The sequence below is a fragment of the Malus domestica genome, chromosome 04 (assembly GCF_042453785.1).
Source record: "Malus domestica chromosome 04, GDT2T_hap1".
In the NCBI taxonomy this organism is placed as follows: domain Eukaryota; kingdom Viridiplantae; phylum Streptophyta; class Magnoliopsida; order Rosales; family Rosaceae; genus Malus; species Malus domestica.
The window spans coordinates 20,971,830-20,981,001 of record NC_091664.1 but is presented as its reverse complement, the minus strand read 5'-3'; the positions used below and the strand labels follow the sequence as shown (position 1 = coordinate 20,981,001).

General features: G+C 38.1%; 2 pseudogenes; both read left to right on the top strand.

The window, feature by feature from the left end:
- Positions 1-5,718: 5,718 nt before the first annotated feature.
- Positions 5,719-6,761, top strand: LOC139195177 (probable protein phosphatase 2C 4; annotated as a pseudogene).
- Positions 6,762-6,788: 27 nt separating this feature from the next.
- Positions 6,789-8,795, top strand: LOC103419348 (probable protein phosphatase 2C 4; annotated as a pseudogene).
- Positions 8,796-9,172: the final 377 nt, after the last annotated feature.

The window sequence follows — 9,172 nt, the reverse complement described above, 5'->3', positions numbered from 1 at the left end:
TAGAGCAAGTCCACCCCAACAAATCTCTTTTGCAATTGGGTGATTCAATCCTCCTATCCCAACAAAAATTGCTCCATCACACCCAAGTCTCCCTTGCCATTCGGGCCCAACTCTAGGAGATGAAGTGGAGGAATGGACCGAGAGAGAGGAAGGATGGAGCGAGTGAAGGGATGGACGAATCGAGGGAGGGAGGGACGAAGAAAAGGAAGAAAAAGAGGGAGAGGGGGACGTACGTAGCAGGAGCTGCGGTCGTCGAACACAGCCTCGTGTATCAGGACCTGTCATCGGTGAGCGCGAAGTCGAGGGAGGAGGAGGAGAAATGAAGGATAGAGGAATTGAGGAGAAAAAGAGGAAGAGAGTGATGATTCCAGAAAGAAATGGTCGCAGAACATTAATATTCTTTTTATAAAGTAATATTAATTTTTTTATTTTCCTTGTTATTATTATTTTTTAAAAATAAAATTTTAATGTGAATTACCCAAATAATTTATTGCAGTGACGGCAAAATCCTCCAACGATTACTGTTCACTAAGCCACCCCTAAGGGATGGAGTTGCTCTTTACCACCAAATGACAAAATCCTTAGCTTTTATTTTAATTTCTAATATGGTTGTGGAAAATCTTGCCGCTTTGTTATTTTTGTTTGGCTGTCAATGTTTTGGATGCCAGAAACATGCTAATTAATCTCATCTTAAACAAAAAGTAAATATAAAAACGTCATGAGTGGAAGCATGGGGTTTGTACTTGCTACAAAAAAATTCGACTGAAAAATTCGTACATTTTCATTTAAAAATCATAAACTTGGAGGGATGCGGATGCTCATTTCAGGAATTGTTGGTATGCCCTTGAAAGTCTTGATCTTAGACCCTTTTAAAATGAATTAGTTCTTGTTAAGCGTGTCACTATTAACTCAGACCAATAGAAAGTTTGTATGATGTAAAGATTGTATTCTTGCACCACAAGTAAACTGAGCTTCTCAGTTCTCCTCTAAGTTTAATCTTAGTTTTTTTTTAGCCGAGTCTCAACTATCCGGAGCTTCTTGCCTCTTATCCTTGCTTGCTTTTACTACTTTTCTGTCTTTTGCTTCCCTCCCTCCCTCCTCCCCATGGTCCGAAATGCCGATAATATCGGCGAAATATCGCCGATATTATCGGTTTTTAAGGGAACCGATTTTTTTTCAATATCCAAATGATTTTCGTCAAAATATCGCGATATTTTGGCCTGGTTTCGACGGAAAGAGGACGCCGGAGCTTACAAGCTCCGGTTAACCCCAAAACGTGACCAACACATGTCAAATAAACTACCAAACTGAAGCCCAAGGGAAGAGGAAGAGATCTATACCATTTTCAAGGCATGCCGTGGTCGGAGCTCGACGGAGTTTCACCTTGGAACCCACGGTCCACACCGGAAACTGGGTTTTGGTTCCTTGTCTGCACTAGCAGAGGGAGAAGAAGAACGAGGGAGATGAGGGAGTGCTGGTGTGTGTGTGTGTGAGTTTGGGGAAGAACCGAAGAACTAGAAGGAATGATGAGAGTTGCAGAGAGAGGGAGGAATGATGAGAGTTGCAGAGAGAGGGAGAGCATGGGAAAGTGGAGAGAAAGAGAGGACTGAGAGAGATGAGAGATGAGAGCCTCGGGACAAAAATAAGGGGGTGGACCCCTTGGCTCACTAATTAAGATCCAAAAACAATAATTTTTAAAAAAAATAAAAATAAAAACCTACAAAGTAAAATTATAAACTAAAGGGAAGGATTTTACATTAAGGCCTTATTCGAAGATGTGATCCTTCTAAACTAGAAATATACCAACTGATGGATTGCTTTATGAAAAATTGGTAGAAAGAGACATAAAGATAAAGTCATCTAACTTGTAAGGCAACTTTCTTGACATAGTATTTTACGTCAATATATAATTTTGAACCTCATAGGAACTCTATGTGGTACCGAGTCACTAATATATCTTACCATGCAATGTATAAAGTGTAAAATATTGTACTAATTCATTATATATAAATGATTATGGTGTGTTTAGACTTCTTTCATTAATTACTACATATTTTCTACATTCACAATGTTTGTCAGCTCGCTATATAATCAACTTGATAATGTTAAATCCATCATGCAATGCATTTCCTTCCAATTTTTTGTGATAAACTAATAGATAATTGACTAAATAAACATCCTGCAAAGTTTCAATAAAAATTTCCAAGTTTTTCTTACAATTTCCGTGGTTTCCATGTAATTTTTATCGATATCGATATTATCCCGATATTTCCATCGATATTTCCGTGTTTTCGGACTACCGATATTTCCGATATTACCGATATTTATACCTTGCTCCTCCCTAATGGTGATACTTCATCCCATCCCACCATGTGCTTGGATCGGCAAACTCTAATAAAAAATTGGATATCAGATTCACTTCCCTCCATCACTTCCCCTCCCCCAGCCAACATGCCGGATCTTCATCGAGGCCACGTGTTGGGTATTTTACATACCCCTTAGGCTCACCCTCTTCCCTTATGTTACTTTGTTTGTATATATTTGTAAGGGGTTGTGAAGGGGACTTGGATATGGTATTTACTATCGTGGTTTGGAGTTTGGCTTCATTCGAGGATGTGACAGAGGCGGCGATGTGATCTTTGTGGCTGGAGATTAGGGTTTTTTATGTTATGTTTTCTGTTGCTTTGAGGCCTAAGTTTGTGTGGATCTTCCGTTATATCTTGGGTTGCTGCTCTCATTGTGCTTGGGCCTTTTACTTTTCCTGTAGTTGTTTACTCGGTCCTTTTTTGGCCTTGTACTAATTTTTTATTGTAATGAAAGTTGTCTTAGTAATTTAAAAAGAAATGTTTTAAATCACAAAGTCATTTATGCATGTATGCCACTGTTACTTGATTTTGCAGTAACAGTTTTTGAAGAAGCATTTGCATGAATTACAATTGTTTTGTTAATTGGTGCACTAGTTGCAAAACGATAGAATAGTTCACGTGATATTTATTAAAATTACCTTTTCTTTAAAGTTTTTAATTACAAACATTCATGCATGCTTGTCATTGCATAATTTTTATTGCTAGACTGTGTAAAGTGACACAGAACCTCAACAAACATCTGCATGAATTACAATTGTTTCATTATTATTTTAGGGTATTTGATTTCAAATAATGACATGTTTACTTAGAATGAGAAAAATCATAAATCCAGAAAGAGAATGAAGTCATGGGCATTGGATCAATTAGCTATCCTAATTGATCCAACCTTGATTTTCAGGTATTGAATAACTGACTTTAATGTGAAATCACACATTTTTTTTTCCATCTGTGCTAGTAAATGCAAGAAAAGAGAAAATAGTTTCAATATAATTCCATTTCAGCAAACACGTAATAAGAGTTGAGTAAAGAGAAAATAGGGCTTTAGGGCTTGAAAAAAATTGATGAAAATTGATTTCAAAAGGGTCTAGTAGTTTAATTGACTAGAATACCCTTCAAAAATGACCCTCATGCTTGTCAAATGACCATTATTCAACAAAAACGTGAATGACAGTGGACGGAGGTACCAAAGTGTTAAACGGTGTAAACTTCAACTAATTAGTTTTCAAAAAAAATTGTTCATGCAATAATTGCGCAATGATTGAACAATTCATGTGATGTCTCTGAAATTTTCCTTCTTTTAACTTTTCAATAACAAAGTCATTCGTGCATGTCATCCATCTTTACATAATGAAATAGAAACTCAACAACCGCCTATATGAATTACCATTGTCTGGCTATTGACTTGTTGACTTTGGAAAATCAATAAATTTATTACTTTTTTTACTCAAAATACCACAGGCTTTTACTCAAGGACTCAAAGGACACACCATCCCAACTAGGGGTGGGTTCAAAAAATCGAAAACCGAAGAAAACCGGACTGAGATAGAAAAAAACTGAACCGAAACTGTCAAACCGAACCGAACCAAATATGGTTGGTTCGGTTTCGGTTTTTGAGGTTCGAAAAGCAAACCAAACTGAATCGAACCAAAATATATTATAATTATTAAAAATACAAAAAAATATACCCAAGGGGGTTGAACCATTCCCACTTGATTGAGTATCTGTCCCGTAAACCATTCTGACATCAAGTTTTTTCTTGCTAATAGCATTATGTGTAGCATATTTATATAAACTGGCTCATAATTGTTTAATAAGTTATCAATTCCCATCTTTCATCCAATCCCAACTTTTCTTTAACCCTAGCCCAAAAAAACCATATTTCCCAATTCCTATCTCTCTCTCTCTCTCTCTCTCTCCCCCAAAGTTATACCCTAGCCGAATAAACCATCCCTCTCCCTCTCCCTCTCTCTCTTGGTTTTCTGGGTGAACTAGAAAAAAGTATAAATTGTGGGTTTTTGAATCCAAGGTTTAATTCTTGGCTTTCTGGTCATAACAAGTTGTTTGATACTCCCGGGCTTTTGAATCCTCATCAGATTACAACTAGGTTAACAGGAGAGGAACAGAGTCTTGTGAGCATTAGCAAGGAATTGAAGCCAAGGACAGACAAAGTCAAAGGTAAGCTTAGTTGAGCATCAACAGGTAATTGTTTAAGTATTGGATGTTCATTTGCTACTTTTTGGATTTGGTTAAAATGCATAGTTCATTATCGATCTCAGAATATCGTTATTGCAAATTTAGATTTCATGTGATTACTTCATATTTTTTCCATTTATCATAGCTCATTTTTCTTGTCCTTTGGTTGTTACAGGATGTTGCAAGTTGATTTCCCACTGGGGATGCTCAAGGCAGGGAAGCATGTGCTTCAAGCTCCAACTTCAAAGAAAAAAAAATCATGAAATAAACCGAACCGAGCCAAAACCGAACTGAAAAAAATCAAAATCGAACCGAACCAAATAGTAATTTCGGTTTGGTTTCCGATTTCGGCCAAAAACCGAATCGAACGGAACCGAACCCACCCCTAATCCCAACTCATCGTCAACCCCCTTTATAAATATTTAAAGGTTAAACAAAACCTATTTTTATTTATTTAAACACCATTTTAGACCATCTTCAATGGTTGGGCTAAAAGCCAAATATTTTAGCCTGAAAAATTTAGCTTTTAATCCAGAAACAGTTTTTTTGCTCCAACTATTTTAACCTAAAATTTTAGCCTGGAATTATTAAAGAATGAATTTAGGCTATTTTTGTGGATAAATTAATTTAAAAAAAAATATGTAGACTATCGTAAATTAATTTTATGAACATTTTAATCTAAAAAAAAATTAAATTCTGATAAATATTGAAAATTTTAAATTATGATTTCTAGGCTAAATTTTGGGGGGAATCTGGCATTAGTTTAACATTTAGCATTTAGCCCAAATTTTCCCCTTGGGTTGGATTGGGTTTGGAGGGAAATTTTGGGAGATAATTTGGCTTTTAGCCCACCATTGGAGTTGGTCTCGAAGGAAGAAAAAAAAAATATAAATAAGTAAACAAATAAGCTGAAAGCCCACACCTTTAAAAGGGTCAAGTCTTTCCCTCTCCTCTCTCTCCACCTGTCTCCCTCTCTCCCTCCCAAAACAAGACACATTTATTTGTGACTTCCCCTCATTCCCTCATCTGCTTGAGCTGTTAATTGAGTTCTAACCATGGACGGTCAATTCTAAACCTATCAAACAATCAAATCATCAAAAATCCAATTCATTTCATTCGTTCTTTTTTTATTCTTTCCATTTTGTTTGTTTCATCTCGAATGGGAAACACCGTCGAAAAAGCCGGTCGCTGTTTCTGCAACGCCGGGGAAATCTCCCAAGCGACATGACAACTCCGTCGTTTCGTCGGACCCGCTTGACGAGGGCCTGGGCCATTCCTTTTGCTACATCCGGCCCGACTCCTCCAATACGACGTTGTCCAAAGTCTCGTCCGAGGAGCTGAACCCGCCAACAATGACGTTTCAGTCAATCTCCGGCACCTCCGTCAGTGCCAACATATTCACGATGCTCTCGACTTCTCTCTGCAAGCTCTACCCGTACAGAGCAGGCTGGATCGGGCGGCAAAGTTCGAGAGCTCCATCTCGTTCGCCTCCATTCCTCTGCAGCCGGTTCCTCGGAAGTCGTACCAGGGAGTTTCGGGGCTGGCTCCGATCGAGATAGGCTTCTTGTCGGGTTCGATAGAGCGAAGCTACTTGTCTAGCCCAATTGATCGTGGGATGTATTCGGGTCCGATCGAAAAAGAGTGGCATTGAAACAAAACCCAAAATAAGAAGCTTGATGAAGATTATTAGAAGAGCGATTTCAAGCGTCGTGATTCGGGGGCAGAAATCGAGCATTTCTCAATTGAAAGGCGGCATTTTGGTAAAAGAATCGGATTTAGAGAAGGTAGGGGAGAATCAGAATAGGACTTGCAGTAGTACTAATTTGAACAGCCATGTGAGTTTGAGTAATGATAATGAGGATGGTGGGAGTGGACATTACTCGATAGGAAGCCAGAATCTTCAATGGGCTCAAGGGAAAGCCGGCGAGGATCGAGTTCATGTGGTTGTTTCGGAGGAACATGGCTAGGTGTTTGTGGGGATTTATGATGGGTTTAATGGCCCTGATGCTCCTGATTACTTGCCTTCCAATCTTTACTATGTTGTGCACAAAGGAACTCAAAGGGTTGCTCTGGAATGACAAGTTCGAAATTGAAATCGAAAACGTAGAGATAAATTCATTGAACACGGATGTGGATTCAAGTTCGTTGAAGGAAACTAATCGAGCCCAAATGGGGAATCGGATGGCTGATGGAGTTGACTAGGGGAATTATGCATTAGAAAATGGAGAAATGGATGAAAATGCTAATTCAATGAGAAAACAGAGTAATGTGTCGGAAAATAAGTTAGAGGGGACTCAGAGGAGGTGGAAGTGTGAATGGGATAGAGAAAGGCCAGTGCTTGATCGGAAGTTACAACATAATTTAAAGCGTCCAGAGTCGTTGGTGTGGCGGGTGTCAACCCCTCAGATGTTCTTCAAGCACTTTCGGAGGCATTGAGGAAGATAGAGGATGCATTTTGGACACTGCAGATAAGATGGTGACTGAGAATCCTGAGTTGGCTTTGATGGGTTCTTGTGTTTTGGTAATGCTGATGAAGGGAGATGATGTTTACTTGTTGAACGTTGGGGACAACAGGGTTGTTTTAGCTCGGAAGTCAGAACAAAACGTTCGGCGGAACTTGGATCGGATAAGTGAAGATGAGCCTTCATTTGATTCGTCAAATGCTGATGAAAGTTACAGTTTAAAACATTTGACTGCGCTTCAGCTCACCATGGATCATAGCACATATGTGGAGGAGGTAAATACATTATATAATTGAAGTGCATTTTGTTTTTAATTATCTATCTTGGTGGTTAATCTTGAGACTAATTAAAGTCTTTTAAATTGCAGGAAGTTCAAAGAATAAAAAAGAGCATCCCGATGATGCATCTGCGATAATGAATGACAGAGTGAAAGGTTATTTGAAGGTCACTCGAGCATTTAGAGCTGGCTTTCTGAAACAGGTACATTTTGACTTTATGCTTAACAAGAATGTAAGACGCTGATTCATTACTTGCTTAGCTAAGTCAAAGTGTTAGAACATTTTGGTTTAGTAGAAGTATTTTAGACATATACGGCACAGGTATGAGAAGTGTTTGTGATCACATAAATGCTATTCATCGCGTCACATAATTTAATTATCTGTTCGGTTGCAGCCGAAGTGGAATGATGCACTGCTAGAGGTGTTTAGGCTCAACTATGTGATAGACATATATTGTGTGGCTGAGATACTGCCACTTGTGTTCAGATTAGAGAGTTAGTTAATCAGTTTGTTAGGAATATTGAGAAGTGTATAAATACTATTGTATGAGATTGCTTAGCAGTGAAGAAAATCAATATACCGAAATTTTCTGTTTTCTACTTCTTTCTCTAGAATTTCTCTAATCTTTTGTTTCTCTCGCTACATTTTCTGTAGGTTAATATGGTATCAATCGCCATTAAAGATTGATCAGCTTCTTCGATTCGAGTCTTCCGTAGCTCCAACATTTTGTCTTCCTTTGAATTCTTGCTTCTTGAACGAGTTTCTTGATCAATTTGACTTCGTCTTCTCTGATTTCTAGGGTTATCTTGTTCCCTGGTGCTCTGTAACTATGATCTGGTTGGGTCATCGCCTTCTTTAATTATTGCACTCCAGGAGTTTGATGCATTGTCTCAGTGAGTTTCTGCAGAAATTTGGTTAATGTACAATGTGTAATTCAACAACGATGGTAACTACTTCTCAACTTCAACTTCTTCAATCCCCAATAACTGCCCTAGTTTCATCAATTTCTACATCTATGAATGTTAAGTTGGATGATTCGAACTATCTCAATTGGCATTTTCAAATGAAATTATTGCTTGAGAGTAATAGAATTCTAAGGTTTGTTGACGGCACTCATCCCTGTCGTCCTCGACATTCCCACAATCTGGAGATTCTGGTGTAAATTCTTCAAATTCAATGACTTTTTTTTTTATAGTGATGAGTATTTGATTTGGATGATGCATGATAAAGCTCTGATGCAATTACTCACTGCTTCTTTGAGTCCAATGGCTATATCTTGTGCTATTGGCAGTACAAGCTCTAAGGATTTCTGGATTCGATTGCAAGAACAGTTCTCCACTGTCTCCAAGACTAGCATATTCCAAATGAAGTCCAATCTGCAAACAATTAAAAAGGGATCCGATTCTGGTGCTCAATACTTGCAGAAAATCAAAGAGGCTAAAGATTATCTTTCTGTTGTTGGGGTGTATTTTGTTATGAAGATATTGTCATTCTAGCGTTAAATAGCTTGCCACCAGAGTATAATACATTTAGAACAGTAATAAGGGGGCGTGATAATGTTATCTCTCTAAAAGAGTTTAGGATACAATTACTTGCTAAAGAAGCTATTCTGGAATCTACTGTCAATGCACCATTTATAACTGCTATGGTTGTAAATAATTCATCTTAGAGGGCACTTAATCAATCTAATTTTGTATCTGGTGGATTCAAGCAATTCAATGCTCACAAAAACAAGGGCAAAGGCAGGTTTCATCATAATAACATGAATTATTCATCCAGGCCATACTTTCTCACTCAAACTCATGTTCTCTAAACTCCAAGCCCTGGTGTTCTTGGTTCATTTCCGCATCAGCAACAATCTAGTCCTTCTGCT